The following is a 6,429-nucleotide window of genomic DNA, read 5'->3' on the forward strand; positions in this document are numbered from 1 at the left end:
GACTGGTGGTGTTCTCAAGACTCCTTCCCGGAAACGCCGGAGGCGTTCGGTTAGCGTTGCCGATGCTCAGTGGGCGAACACTCTGTACAAATCATCACTGTCAGATTCCGGAAGCTGAAACTAGGAAGGGTCCAATTGTCAGGTCATAAAGTAACGTCCCTGGCAGAGGCTGGCGAGCGTTCCTGCCTGATATTTTGTAATAAAGTTACTGATGTGCTCAGGTCAAAGTATACACTTAAAACAATTAGCTGTCACTATTGTAACCCTGAGACTCTCCGAAGGATTGTGCAGTTCCGGTTAAACTATAATTTCTCCTCGGCCCACAATCGTAAGTGTAAAATATCGAGATGGTGCATAAAGCAAAAGTGAGGAAGGTAAACTACTAATTTGCGATGGAGAAAATTAAATGCTGTTAGAAAATATGCCCACCTCCTAGAGTAGCATTTCACACAAAAAGAAATGTATATATCAGCAGGAAAAGGATGTGACCCCGATAGAAAGGCAACAGATCCGAGCACTGTTGTACACATGTTCCCAGAGTTCTAATATATTTCGTGAGTACTATAACTAAATGTAAATTGTTACAAAAGGTTGTATTGCCAAAGCTTAAACATAAAGTTGACCTGAACATTACAAGAAATACATTCAAATTTTGGGCATAAATACTATCATGCACCCCAAAACAAATGGAATTAATAAGCTTTGTCCATGCTTCAGGCACAGCGCTGGCATGCACAAAGCATGTAGCAGTGATGTGTGCACATTGTTTCTGAGATTCTCATTAGCACATTGGCAATTTGCTTCTGCTCTGCTTCGAGCTTAACTGCATGCGATTCTCCTAACAAAAATAAGTTTAACAGTTTGCATTCATTGTGTCCTGTGTTCCTTCTGTTCCATTCTAAATGCAACTGTCTGCAGTTAAGTCAACCCTGGCAAGGCACGTAAAAATCAAACTACGTAATATACTCGTCTTCACAAACCCCGAACTCTAGCCGAACTATGTTATGTGTCAAACGCGATCTACCTTCCTGTCTTCTCTTCTCCTCGGACTCTGATGTGCCTGAGTTCGTTGCCCGTAAAGTTCAGTTTAAAAAGCTGCTAGTGACCATTGCTTGCATTTACATGCAACCAGCATCGCGCATTACTGAGTCAACTTTCATGCATTTCTTTCAAAGGATTCAGGGACCAGGCCTATTCTGCGGGGACTTCAATGCTCATAACGTTACCTGGGGCAGTAGCCACACTGATTCTAGAGGCATGTCTTTAGAAAAGGTTATAGACTCATGCGGCCTTGTTGTGCTCAATGGTGGATTGATTATCTTTGTAAGAGGCTACTATTACGCTAGTTGTCTTGATATTACTATAGCCTCCCCTGACCTTACGCACGATATTAGATGGTGCACAGATTATGAGACACGGGGTAGTGACCACTACCCAATTCTCATAGCGCATCCCCTTATGCATCCAGCATGATCTCCCAGAGTAACTACGCTTACTAATTGGCAACTATTTCGAGAACACAAGTCTGCAGTACTGAACCAAGTAAATGACCTGGACACGTTCATGTCATCGGTACTAATTACTCCAGGGCTACACGATACACAACTGTTCCGAAAGGACAAAACAGTGGCGACGCAGACTATGAACGACTCCGACCCGTTAGACAGAGAGCAGAGCGTTGGTTTTGTCATTTCGGACGGCTTGACGATTATCGAGAAAGTCAAGCTGCACACAAAAAATCTAACTGGGACATGCAAATACTGGGACAGCAACGGCGTAAGTTCTGTACGTCACTTACCCCCTTCGCTCCTTCCTTGGCCATCCGTTATCACAATGTAGTCCCTTCAAAAGCCTTGCTATAGCTCTTGGCATATCTGAATGCAAAATTGCAAACACGCTATCCGCAACACTAGTAAATTCCGCAATTTCTGTATCAATTCAAGATCAATCTATCTTTTCGGTGCAGCAAAGATTGAAAATGCTTGCAATTTAACTCATACCTAGTTGGATATCCTGTTCTCTCTATAATAACTGCAGCACGCTCTCTTGAAGACATGCCAAAGAACAGGCACTGGTCCTGACCACATCTCCTATTGTACCTTGAAAAACATTCGTCCAACAGGCACGTCCACTCTCCTACACGTTTTCAACAAAATGTGGGAGGAAGCACATGTTGAAGGATCACTAACGTAGTTCCATTGCTAAAACCTGGCAAAACGCCACTGTCCCTTGACACCTTCCGTCCTGTTAGTTTAACGAGCTGTGTTTCAAAGGTGATGGAAAAGATGGTCGATATTAGACTGCAATGGTGGATTGAATCCAGCAGTTGTCTACCATATCAAGTGGCTGGCTTCAGAAAATGTCGATGCATAATGGACTGCATTTTTTAGTCTGTGACGTTTGTTGACCACGAGATTAGCTGTGGGAACATTGCTGTTGCTGTGTTTATTGATATTAATTAAGAAGCTAGGCCTTTGACTCGGTCAGTCATCTTCACGTTCTGCTTGGACTATCAACTCTCGGAGTGCATGGCCGAGTTCTCAAATGGATCGCTAACTTCTTGAAAGACAGAAAGATATATATATATATATATATATATATACAAATGACGGACAAAGCGACGCACACACCATAAACAAAGGAGTTCCGCAAGGAAGTGTATTAAGTCCACTTCTCTTCAATGCAGCAATAGCAGGCTTACCAGCAGTACTTCCAGCAGACATGAACATATTGTTACGCGCGAAGGAGACCGTTTGTCACCCTTATGGATGAAGGCGACCGTTTACTTTAGGACGCGAAGGTGAGCGCAAGAGTGGCCAGCTGGTTGATCAACTCAGCTTCATCCTCTTTCACTTTTCCCGCTCCGGGACCGCAAGCACGTTCACCGGTATTCGTTTTCCTGACGCGTAACATTCCTCTCGTCGCAGACGAAGCCCGCCGGGCGAGTCAATCCACTTGTCTTGAAGTGAACAATTTCAAGCGGGCGACATGGACCACTTGGGTCTTTGCAGCTCTTCTACCATTCGCCGTGAGGCGAGCTATGTTAAAGGTGACTTCCGTGAGTATGTTGATGATAACAAACGGTCCATCGTAGGTGGCCAAAAGCTTTTGGCTTAATCCGCGTTTCCGTACTGGAGTCCACAGCCAGGCTAAACACCAGGGCGGTAGGTTACCCGATGGTGGGGAATGTTGTAGCGCGCTTTTGATCTGTTCTGCGATGCCAAAGTGCGCAAACGAGCAATACGACGAGCTTCTTCGGCAAGGCAGAGGGTCTCGGCGACAGTGAAATTTTCGTGACTACAAAAAGGGCAAACAGTGTCGACTGTGTACCGGGGTGGCCGTGCGTATAGCAGGAAGAAAGGGCTGTAGCCGGTAGTCTCGTGCTTGGCGGTGTTGAACGTGTATGTGATAAAAGGCAGCATATCATCCCAGTTCATGTGGTCGGATGAAACATACATGGATAGCACGTTTACAATTGTTTGGTTGGTGCGCTCCGTAAGCCCATTCGTTTGTGGATGGCATGGTGTCCAGTGACGCAAGTGGGATTCACACAAACGAAGCAGCTCCTCTACGACATCCGCTGTGAATTGTCGTCCACGGTCGCTGATGATCACGCGAGGCGGATCAAGTCGCAGGATCACATATTGCAGCAGGAATGTTGAAACGTCAGTGGCAGTTGCGGAGGGCACGGCCGCCATCTCACAGTAGCGTGTGAAGTAGTCGACGCAAACAACTATCCAGGGATTTCTCTTTGCTGATTTTGGAAAAGGGCCCACGAAGTCAATGTACACTTGTTGGAAAGGCGTGCTTGGAGGCGGGATCGGCTGCAGGAGACCAGCTGAAGCAGTAGATGGCTGTTTGTGGCGCTGACACTGCATGCAGCTGACCACATACGTCTCAACAGACTGTCGCATTCCAGGCCAATAAAAGCGTTCCTGAATCCGGTACAGCGTCCTCGCCGAACCTAAATGGCCAGACGTCAGGTCATCGTGCATAGCACTCAGAATCGCTGTGCGAAGGCTTTCGGTACCACTAAGAGAAAACGTGCGCCAGTGCTGGAAAAGTTCTTATACAGGAGTCCATCACGTACACAGAAACGGTTTGCTGTCGTCGAGGCGGTCGTAACGGTGAAGAGCGGTGCTAATTTAGCGCCTTTTCGCTGTTCGGCTTTGAAACAGTCGAAGTCTGGAAAATGCGGCGATACAGAAGCCACGAGGTGATCGAAGTCGTCGGCATCAGAGTTCGTAGTGCTAAGTGGCATACTCGAGAGGCAGTCCGCATCAGCGCGTCGTCGACCGCTCTTATAAGAGACGGCGAAGCTGTATTCTTGCAGTCGGAGCGCCCAGCGCGCAAGGCGGCCACAAGGATCACGGAGATTCACAAGACAACACTATGAGTGGTGGTCGGTGACAATTGTAAAGGGGCGTCCATACAGGTAAGAACGAAACCGCTGACCTGCAAATATTACCGCGAGGCATTCTTGTTCCGTGACAGTGTAATTCTGCTCGGGCCTACTTAATGAGCGGCTTGCATATACGATCACGTGTTCGCGGTCACTGTGGCGTTGTACTAGGACGGCACCAATACCTGTACCACTAGCATCCGTATGGAGTTCTGTCTGAGCTGAAGGACTGAAGTGTTGAAGAACCAGTCATGACGTCAGCAGAAACTTCAACTGACGGAAAGAAGAGTCGCACTAAGGAGTCCACTCAAAGGGGGTGTCCTTTCGTAGCAGGCACGGCGGATACGCGACGTCGGCGAATTTAGGAATAGAACGGCGGAAATAGAAAGAAAGTCCCAGAAAACTACGGAGCTCCTTGACAGAGCGCGGTGCACTGAACGCTTCAACGGCTGCTGTTTTCTGGGGATCAGGGCGGATGCTATCCTTATCGACGAGGTGCCCAAGCACGAGGGTTTGGCGGTCTCCGAAGTGTCATTTCTTGGAGTTTAAAACTAGGCCAGCGTTCCTGATGAAGTTCAGGCCAATATCCAGACGCGAGTTATGTTCGCTGAAGGTGCGGCCAAAGATGACGACGTCGTCGAGGTAGCACATGCAGATGTTCCACTTCAAGCCGCGCAGAACAGTGTCCATAAATCTCTCGAAAGTTGCCGGAGCGTTGCACAGTCCAAATGGCATCACATTAAATTCGAAGAGCCCGTCAGGGGTAACAAAGGCAGTGTTCTCCTTGTCGTCAGGGTGCATCGGAATTTGCCAATAGCCGGATCGTAAATCTACTGAGGAAAAGTAAGAGGCGGAATGAAGGCAGTCTATTGCGTTATCAATACGTGGGAGTGGGTACACGTCCTTTTTTGTAACAGCATTCAAACGGCGATAGTCGACGCAAAATCTCCCAGATCCATCTTTTTTTAAACAAGAATCACTGGAGCTGCCCACGGACACGCTGACTCTTGCACGACTTTGTTTTTCATAATTTCGTGCACTTGTTCGTTGATAATCTGGCGCTCTGATAATGAAACGCGATATGGTTTTTGCCTAATCGGATTTGCCGAACCAGTGTTGATGGTATGGCGTGTTCGAGACGCGGGGATTGCAGGTATTTTGTCCTTCTGTGCAAAGTCGAATACCGAAACGTGCTTCGAAAGCACACCCACTAACGTTCGGCGTTCACTCGTGCTGAGCGATTTATTTATCATTGACAAAAGGGTCGTTTCCGAGCTGTGGCCATCAGGGTCTTCCGGTACATCTGTAAGTTCAGTCACTGATAAGGACGCGGGTTCCCTGGCGAAGGCTAATTTCAAGCCGTCTAGCAGTATAACGGGCTCCTTAGAACAGTTTACGGTCCATAAGCTAGCGCGTCCGCCTTTGATCGACACCACACAATGTGGCACCAACACATTCTTCTTCACACAGTTAATGTGCATCGGTTCTACGGTAGCATCGAAGCTGTCGGAATCTTCGCCGCAACAGACAACGGGAATACGAACGGTAGATGATGCAGGTACGACCGTATCCCCACAAACGCACAGTGTAGTTTCGCGATCTAGAGGGTTCTCCAGGAGTCCTGACGGAATCCTACCACCTATGAATACTTTCCCTGTGCGGTAGTCGACAGCAGCACCACACTCCCGCAAGAAGTCCATGCCGAGAATAACACCATGGGTCGACCGAGGAATAATTACAAACTCTGTCGTAATAACATGGCCTCCCAAAAACACGTCAGCACTACACACCCCAATAGGTCGTAACGACTCGCCACTCACTCCACAGAACTTTGAATCTTCATCCCATTTAAACAACACCTTTCGCCCTAACACGTTTTTAAAAGAGACACTCATAATCGAAATTGTTGCGCGTGTGTCCACCAGAGCCATCACAGGCACATTATCTACAAGAACGCGAACTTTGTTTTTAAGCATCAACACGAGATGTATTTCTGTCAGTAGCACGTCTCCAGCGCCCTAACCTCC

The sequence above is a fragment of the Dermacentor albipictus genome, chromosome 1 (genome assembly GCF_038994185.2).
Source record: "Dermacentor albipictus isolate Rhodes 1998 colony chromosome 1, USDA_Dalb.pri_finalv2, whole genome shotgun sequence".
Classification (NCBI taxonomy): domain Eukaryota; kingdom Metazoa; phylum Arthropoda; class Arachnida; order Ixodida; family Ixodidae; genus Dermacentor; species Dermacentor albipictus.